The sequence below is a fragment of the Prinia subflava genome, chromosome 4 (genome assembly GCF_021018805.1).
Source record: "Prinia subflava isolate CZ2003 ecotype Zambia chromosome 4, Cam_Psub_1.2, whole genome shotgun sequence".
Taxonomy (NCBI): Eukaryota; Metazoa; Chordata; class Aves; order Passeriformes; family Cisticolidae; genus Prinia; species Prinia subflava.
The window spans coordinates 12,025,101-12,035,077 of record NC_086250.1 but is presented as its reverse complement, the minus strand read 5'-3'; positions in this window follow the sequence as shown (position 1 = coordinate 12,035,077).

The following is a 9,977-nucleotide window of genomic DNA, read 5'->3' as shown; positions in this document are numbered from 1 at the left end:
TTTCTCCTTGTGGGAGTTAACTCTTTCTGATGTTGTTTCAAACAGTATGTTGGTATTGGAGCCATACAAAATATCAAACATCTGGTTAAAAAAAATTACTGCAACAGAGTACCCCGGGCAAAAAGAGGCCTGACAGACACAAGTGTGATTTAGTAATGTAATAAAGCAGTGAATCATGCAAAATAAGCATCATTACGTGGTTGAGAATAATGAGAAAACCAGAATATGGAGCATTCAGTCCTAGTTTACTTACTTCATTCAACCTGGCTTAGGTAGGAACAGGAAATTCCAGCTCAATTCCTAACACCTTGTCTTGTAAAGGACTTTCCCTTGGAGGGAAACACATTTTTTAACATTAGAAAATGAACACCTCTTGCAGGCGAGCTCTTGGGGGTTTCACTAGGAAATGGGTGTGAGCTTTGCATCCTCACTGTCCAGGCACACCGGGTCACATCATGGTGAGAATGAACAGACAGAGGCTGTCTGACTTGCTCTTTGCTACATCTGAATTTACAAGAGCTAATAGACATATTAATTCAAGTATTTAAATTATCACTGCCTTGCCATAATAATCTCTTGAAAGAAACAAACCTAGAAATAAAGAAAACTGAAGCTATTTGTGAATTAATACCTTAAGTAAAAGGAGTTTAGATTAAAGAGGAAGTTTGGCCACCCTTGTAGCTGTGGCACAACACAGCAGCTATGTAAATAAACTCCTGAGAGCAGCTCCAAGCCATTCCAGTGAAGATATTTCCCCTTGCCAGACATTTGAGCCTCTCTGAAATCAGTTTCCAACTGTTCCACCACCAAAGCTCTCCATTCAAAGGGCCAAACATGAAAATCTAACCAAAGCAGAAAGCACAATGTGCCTTTCTCTGAAAAAAAACCCCCAAACCGAGCCCTACAGAAAGGATGCTTTATTTAGAGGGTTCAGGAAGTTGAAGCGTTGCCTTCTATCAGCTCCCGACCGCAGAGCGAGCATCAGGAAGCGCACAAAAATGAACTCACTATTCCTGCAGGGAGCAAGTGCCAGCGGCTACACCGGGTTTGCTTCCAACCTTGCAGCCCTCACTGCCAGCCCCCACAGGCTTGTTAATCAGCCACTGTCTCCTGGGGCTGCTGTGCTGCTTGGCTGCTTCAAAACGAAGCCTTTCCCCACCAAACAGAGAAAAGGGCACATACCTTGTTTGAATTTTCTCTTTTGCCAGCTGTCCTGAGGCTTCAGAAACCTGAAAACACAGGCAAAAAAAGTGAATCATGGTCATAAAAGGGGAAAGAAAAAGCCCCCTGTAGAGGACAGTGACTGTAATTAAAAAGCAATTGTGTTTTGAGTGCTATCATTAATACTGGCTGACCCAATGGCACCAGTTACAGTGCGGATACAGCACCAGAAATATACAGCAGATATTTAAAATAAATGTATTTTAAACCATGCAAGCAAATATCCCACATAAACTCAATGTTGCAAATTTTTTTCAACTCCAAAATTAAGAAAGTTTTGCAAAAATTTCCACAGTAAAGTCTAAGAAAAACGACAGTTCTGATAAGAGGTCTAAAATATGCAGCTGTATTTCCAAGCTGGGTAAGGTGGCAATTGTTAGCAGCTAACTAAAAAAGTGAAAAATATCTGTAATTGCTGTATGGCTGCAGTTTAATTGCAGCCATGGACCTTGGAAAGCATACCTGAGGAGTACCTCCCTACCTTTCCTAATTTTATCATGCAGAGCCTCAGGAAAGATGCTTCAAACCTCTGGAAGCTTTACACTTCAGCACTGCTTAAAAAGCTTTGTGCTTTTAATGTTTTTTCTGATCGACAATTTTTTTTCCTTTCTGAAAAGCTTTTGCAAAATAAACACAGCTCTATTTTTTTTCCCAGAATTGTCTCCTTTCACCAGCATACTGGCCATATTGAGAGTGAAAAAAAAAGAGGGCTGTGGACAGCTTTTTGCTTTTGGGGGCACATTAAAAATTACCAGAGGGGGGGAAAAATTGTGATTAGTTTTAGTCAATCAGCTGCCACCAGGCTCATCCCTCCTGGGCCACGCCAGCATTTCTAACCTTGGGATGAAGTGCATTGTTCTATCTGGTCCAGGTTCAGGCAAGGAAACATTAGGAAAACCAGCTTTTTTCAGAACCAGCCTTCCCTCATGAGAGCAGGGGCCACAGATCTTCACCTTAGGCCCATTCTAGCTTTCAGATGGGTAAAATAAACTGAAAATACCATTTTAGGGAGGGGAACACAAGGCAATACAAGGCTTTGGGTAGTTGGCACTGCATTTCCAGAGGAGTCATTTAGGGAGGTCTGGAGTCATTAAAGTCCATTTAAAGCCATCACTCCTCTCCCTCACCTCAAAAATTAGTGTTTCTCAGAAATGTGTTTGGAAGGGAAAATCAGAGATCAGGAATTGTATTGGTCAGTGTGTCTAGCGATTTTTTGGATGGGGAGGTCCAAGAAATCCTCTTTGACAATCTCAGCCTCCCACGCCCTCACCTCTGATCTGTGCTGGCTCTTTCCAAGGTCAGTTCTACTTTTACCTCTCCCAAATGCACATTACTTTCCAGGACACTGTGGAATTATTTAATTAGCACAGCCAAATGACTGGGCTGTGATTCCAAGTAGACAGAAAATGTCTTTGATGGCAAATATGGACCAAGATTTGAGGTTCACACCACCATTATTTAAACTGATTTTATGCTTAGATGAAGGAGGTGCCCTATGTGGGAGATGCTCTCAAAGGATTTCTGTCACCTCAGCCCAGCTGTGCCCAGGAAATGAGAGCTTGAGTAAGAATAAGAAAGGAGAAACAATTTTGGTGGGTTTTTATAAATTAATATGGAATTATGGGCATCATCAAAACATACAGCATATTTGGGTTGCCCACACTGGAGTCTCTCTCTTCCTACCAGTCCAGAATGCAGTGGGTTGAAATAAAAATCTTACCTAAAAGTATGTTGAATGCTGAACTGCTAAATTTATCTGGAACTTTAAAAAAAAAAACAACTATAAACAAAAACCTGCATACTAATCACATGGAAATATCTGATTTGCTTCTTCATTTAGGAATGCCATGTGCATTTGCCTCTGTCCCCTACCAGTATTTAACACTGTATTAAAGGTGTAAGACATAAGTCAGAAAAAACTGTTTTATGTTCATGCCTTGTCCGTGAGAACTCACAGGGTTTTGTTTGCATTTACTTTGTGGGTAGTTTTTAAATATGTTCCTCATTTGAGTGTCTTCCTCAGCCACGGCAAAAGTTAGCAGAACAGCTAAATCCTGAAAAGCTGAGACATGCAATTTCATATCCTCCGGCATCATAAGATTTAAATAGATCCGTGATGTGGATGCTTGATGTAATAAATCCATGTTTCAGTGGATTTCACCTAAATTGGTGAAATAACCTCCTGTTCCTCAGCATCTCTTGCAAGATGTTTTGCTTTTCTCCAGCAGTGGAAGTTAGAAATAGGAATGTGTTTAGGAAATTAGATTTTAACTAATCTGTAGGCAACCACAAACGAATGCACAAATGAAAGCAGAACCATCACCCACTATTTCTATTTTGCCAACCTAAGAAAGGAAAAGATAGCAGCAGATGAATTATTTTACCAATGAAACTGGATTTTGCTTAAAAAGCTCAGCAGAAATGCATGTCACAGGCAAAGAAACTGCTGGAGATAGCTAATAAACCCCAACATTTATAATGCACATGGATACATTTAGCACTGCCCTTGACATTATCTCCTCAGCGATCTGCAGAGATATAAAGTGCTGGTTGAAAGGGGATGGGTAACACAGAAGTGCAGCCTGCCCTCTGACATCAGCACCATCAGCACCTCTGTTTCACAACCAGGCTGGGAAGTGCCACCTCTCCAGTGGCAGGGACATAAAAACACCAACAGGACATGTCCTGCCTGGTGCACACTCATTATTCTGCAAGCACCAAGAACAGTCTCACGAGGTATAGGACTGGATCACATCAGGGCAGACTGGATGGGCATTCACCCACAAATTTATTAGAGAGATTATTAATGTGAAAATGAGGATGTAAAGGCAAAAAGGAGGAAAATGCAGATTTCTATCAGTTTCCCCCTCACAGTACAATTTGTTATCTGACATCTAGGAGAAGAACATACTTCACGTAGCGACCAGAGCCTGTAGAAATCCCCTGATCTTCCTCCCTGGCAGCTGGCTGGTAAAGCAAAAGAGGAACAGGCAAATGCTTCCACGAGGACACTGCTGAACCCCTTTCCAGGACAGGGAAGGGGGCAGAGGATGTGCTTGGTCCTTGGTGCCATTTCTGTGACAGTGAAAAGCACCAGTAAGGCACCATTTCTGCAGCATTCCCATGCTGGGATGAGCCCACTCCTGCTCCCAGAACATGCTGCCAAGCTCTCATTTAATCCTCACTCAGCTCTTCCTCCCCATCACCCCTGTACCTCCTATTTTCAATCTCTGCAACAGCCCCAAGGCCACTCCATCCTTCCCTGGCAGGGACAGGTCATGTCTGGCTGCTGCTGCTTCCTGGTGTCTTCATTCGTCCTTTCCAGCCCCTGGATCACGCACATGAGCCGTGAACAGTGAGCACGGGGGATCTTGAAAGCCATGGAGAAAAGCAGCCCTCCCCAGCACCAAGAATCTTTCCGTGTATTTTGAGAGATAAAAGTTTCCTCTTGGCCATCTCATCTGAAAAACTGATTTATCCCCCATTTCCACCGTACATAATTAATGAAACCACATTAATGAACATATCTTGACAATCCCCATGTGAGAAAGCAAAGTATTAATCACCTGAGTAGGGTACAGTCAGGGGAGGAATGGAAGAACTGAGAGATCTGGGAAGATATTTATGAATTAAGTCACCGAGAAGCAGACATGTAGGAAGATTTATTTATTTTGTGACCCAGCTGAAGCACTTGCAGAGATCAGTGAGACACTGGCTCTTAACTTGTCTATCTGCCTTTGAAAAATCTGAGAGACTGCTATCTGACTTAAATCTGAGAGGCTCCTCTCTGAATCTCAAGTGGTTTTGGAAAGAGACTTACATGATGAATCCAAAGGCACAGTGGAGATGTCTCCAAGTCCCAAGTTAGTGCTCAAACCACCGGGAAATCCTGGCACTAGCAAATCCACTGGATCCCATACTTTAAATCCCAAGGATACATCAAGGCATGGAGAGGATGTCTGGTTTAAACCCATCCTGTAGAAAAAGAGGACGCAGGCTTGACTGGTGTAGTCCTCTACAGTCAAATTTGAATTAAGAGAGCTCTTACCACAGATCATCCCCATCCAGCTGCAGTATCTGTTCATCAAAACAACTGCACAGAAACTCCACAGACCTGGAGGCACAGAGCCCAGAGGGAGCAGGCTATGACAGGTCAGGCACAGGATATTCCTCCATGGTGAATACTTCTCCAGCCAGTTTCTACACATGGTGCAGAACCCCAGGAGGGACTGCTGTGTTTTATTTTGTGTTACAAGTTGAATTTCTATTTTCACAGCTAGCACAGAGGCATGATTCCTTTATTGATGCTTGAGTTGAGAGGGTTTATATTGCAAGGGGACAACCCCTACTGAAAGGCTGTCATACACATGGCAGAGAGTGATCTCCATGTGGGAGGTGCAGGACTTTGGGAAGGGCAGTGTCTGCTGCTTATTGGCAGGTACCCCTCCCTTATCTCCCCCTAAAAGGAAACCAGACATTACTCTGCAGAGAAAGGAGGCTTGTTGCTTTCCTTCAGATGCCAAACTAATAACTGGCATTTGTTCTTCACAGTGAATATTTATTCTTCTCCCTCAGAGCCCTTGCCAGTCATTAGGACCTCAGCATGATGACATCCTGCACACACCAGGCAGCAACTTCACCTTTATATGTGACCTCAGGTGAGGGCTGTGAAAGAATAAGGAAAAATCAGCGCACATATTGTTCAGCCCCTGAAGTGCAGAAAAACCTTTACCTTTTTCAGTGGGATTTTTTCCAAGTTTCTCACCTGGATGTGGTGCCCACTCTTCTATCCCAGACTCCCGTGTGTGTGCCTCAGCTGCTGAGGAACTCCTCAGCCTCAGCTGCTGATGAACTCCACAGCATCACGTATCAGTTCAGTGTTGCAGCAAGGATGATTTGTATTCCCTGAACAAAATCTATGAACTTGCTGCAAAATTCTTACAACCCATTTCCAAAAAAGTACCAGTGTACCACACAACACACAACAATGTTAACAGCAAAGAGATATCCACAAAAAATGAAAAGTAGGATTCAAATGAAAGGGAACACCCAGCAAATAAAGGAGGCAGCTTCTGTGTTTCTAACAAAGTTAAAGATAAATGGGCATAAACAGAGAACACAAGGAGCCATGCATGGCTTGTTTGTGTGTGGAATTAGCTGTGTATTGCATAAATCTCAGAGTAAATGAGATACACCAGGAAGCTCTTGGATGCTCTTTACTAGTAGTAAATCAGCTACTTTTCATTATTTCCCACTGATGCTGTTACTGGAAGTGTATTCAACTAATTTTTAAACAAAGTACTTTCTGTACCCAAATGGCAAACAAATAACTGATTAAATGGAGAGATAGCATACCCAGAAAATTTGCATCTATCTAACAGCACCTCAAGTCATATAATTATGCTTTGTAACACCACTGTGAAGGGCTTGAATGAAAATTTCCCAAAGACAAGGATAGTAATTTCTCCAACATGAGGTTGTTAATTTATTTTTTAGTATCACACACAATCCCCCCTAGGGGTGTTGTGATGCCTGAAGGTCTCCCCCAGTCTCCAAAACAGGAGTAAGTTTAACTTTAGCCTTTTGCACAGTATTTTGTGTTTATTGATATGAAAGTGTTTTGTGCAGGGTATTTTTTTCTCTTCCCTCCCAAATCTACGTGTATGAAACCAATGGCAGAACCAGAGTCATGTCCCACAGGTCATCATTGCTTCACCTTCACAGTGAGGTACAACAAACTCACAAACAGACAATTACACTTTTGGCGTCCACTTTTCCATTCCAGCCCACCAGCTCCACAGCACAGGTCCTTGTTTCTGGACCTGCAGAACCGTGAAAAATCCACATCCACAAAGGACCCACTTCTGTGCTTCCTCCCAGGAGCACTGGGGGTGAGACAACAGCTCCAAACCTGCAGGAAGACAATGGCAGGCAGGATAGGCAAGCTGTGACTGCTCTGCAACAAGCTCAAACATTATACTGATGGGACAGCTGCTTAGGAGAGGTAAGCATTACTAATCATGGCTTGGATTAGAGACAGGAAAAAAGGGAAGCAAATTCGACTTGGAGTGGAAAATAATTTGGCTTGTGGCACTTATTTTACAGCACTTACTGATGATGGTTCAAAACCATTTTTTCTAACAGCTGTATATCCTCTAAAATGTGTCAAGCTAAGATGGCAAATAAGCTCTGTAGTAATTAAGTCTCCTCTGCTCCACAAAACACCTTGAGCACTGCATTTGAAGAGTCAGCTTCCAGACTCTGCCTCAAGTTTGCTGCCTCATCCATCCAAAACCACCTGGCCTCAAGCACGGGAGAAGAGGGAGAGAAAGAAATCTTGAACTCCCAGCTGGAGAATATTCCTAATGTAGACAAAGTCCAAATAATTGCATTCCTCATGCTCAATTACATTTGCTTGCTACATGCTCAACAGATGAGAATCCTACATACACAGACATACATAGAAACCTCTTGCAAAACAGACCCAAGGACTGCCTAAAAATGAAGTTCCCATAAACTGTTCTGTTTCTGGCCAGCCCAAAATTAGATGTAGATGTAGATGTAGATGTAGATGTAGATGTAGATGTAGATGTAGATGTAGATGCAGATGCAGATGCAGATGTAGATGTAGATGCAGATGCAGATGCAGATGTAGATGTAGATATTGACACACATGGAGGGAGAGTCTTGTTGCTACTAGTGGACAGAATTCTCCTTGGGATTTGTCCTCAGTTGCAGCTGAAGCCTGGGGGGAAGCAGTCAGGCTCTGCAGTATTGCTGAACATTTTCATGCAGTGGGATTCAGACTGGTTTGTAATCTGCACACCAAATTTCACTCTTCTTAATATCATGTCATCCTCTTGGTTTTCAGCTGGATTATCTCTTTGCTTAAAATTAAAATTGAGAAAATAAAATAGTAGAGCCTTCTCTGGGGCTTAGTAAAGGTGGTGTCCTATTCCAGGGGTTGGACCTGAGCAAACACTGGAGCATCTCGTCATTTTTTCTAACACCAAAAGTGAAAACCGAGGCGATGCCAAGGGCTGGGGCCTGCCAGCTCCTGAAGCAAAGCTGCAGCCTGGGGAGAGCCACCTCATGAATTTAGGATGCATATACCAAATGGATGGCTGAAAGCACAGCAATCTCCACCATCACTCCCAGCAAACCTGTCAGACAAAACTTCCCTTCGTATATGAGTTGGAATTTAGTGGGAGCAAAGAGTGAATGAATCTCATTTCTTGTTGTTTGAGTAGAGAGAGATACTCGTGATACCTGGCAGGCCAAGTGTGCCTGCCCTGCCTGCTCCTGTGTCCCTGGGACAGGAACCAGCTGTAGAGACAAGATGTTTCGCTCAGATTGTTCTCGGTAATTACCGAGACTCTCGTGTTTACACCGGTGGAAACACCAGTACATGGAGCGTGCACCTCTGTTTTACCTGCACTGCCAAAGACACACAGTGGAGATCAAGAGATTAAAGAGAAAGCTTTTTCAGCATTCTGGCTAGCTACTCTGGAAACCCAAGGAATTCAGGAGCGAGGATGTGCATAGACAGGCCTGGAGCGCTTCAAGCAGCTGTTGGCTTTGCCAGATCACCTCCTTCTTTTGGCTTCCTTCTTCCACCAAGCCAAGAGCGAGGACAAGACATTTTCAGCCTCCTCTGAAAAAGAGGTGATAAAATTAAAACAGTGCGGTTATCCCACCACAGAGCAGCCTCTTGACAAGCACAGCTCTTAAAAGCCAATGCTGCAAATGGGGAATTGAGGGAATTGGGGTTTCTGACTTGAGTAGGGAGGGACCCTTCTCTCACCCACCAGCAGGTTCTCTTCAAAGCTGTGAGCTGACACATTATTTTCAGCATCATTTCATCCTGTGAGCAGTGCCTGGATCAGCCTTGCCACACACAGTTGTTTGCAGATCTGCCCTACCTCCAGTTATCCCCAGGGGATCACAGAGCCCTTGGTTTTGGGGTAGCACAGGTTTACAAACCCCAATACCTTCCCAGCAGCAGTTGGGTCTAGTGGAAGTATTTAGGGTTCACATAGAATCATAGAATAATTTAGGTTGGGAGGGATCTTAAAGATCATCCAGTTCCAATCCCCTGCCATGGGCAGGGATGTCTTCCATTATCCCAGGTTGCTGAGAGGCCTGTCCACTGCCAGGGATGGGACAGCCACAGCTTCTCTGGGCAACCTGTGCCAGGGCCTCACCATCCTCACAGGGAACAATTCCTTTCATGCCTGGATTCAAGGTGAAGATTTCCTCTTGATTTTTCACATGCCTGTTGTCTGTAGGTGAGGCAGAGCTGCTGTGCTCACCCTGCCTGTTGTGGGGCCAGCACTAATGCATGTCAAGGAGACACAGATAGATTTATACAGATTTTATGTATAGATTTCTTTCATTCAAAAACAAAAATGCAGTCAACCAAACAAGCAGGACTCCAGTCCTTCTTCACCTGCACAGGTGGGGGAAGGAAAGGGGAGCACTTTTGTAAAAGCACAAAGGGAATTCTTACAGGATGATTTCTGAAGCTGAAAAACTAGCTTACTCTTACAAGATGTTTTGCTCCCCAGTATTACTGAAATCTCTGTATACAAAGAAAACACTTTTTTCTAGCTGAAGCCCAAGCTGCCTCTGGGTAGAAGTCACAGAAGTACAGATGAGGATGTGGCCTCTCCTGTACCACTGCAATATTTGACTCTTCCAGACTGTCCATTTTTCCTACATTTTCTTACTGTATTTTCCATGGTCTCATCACTTGC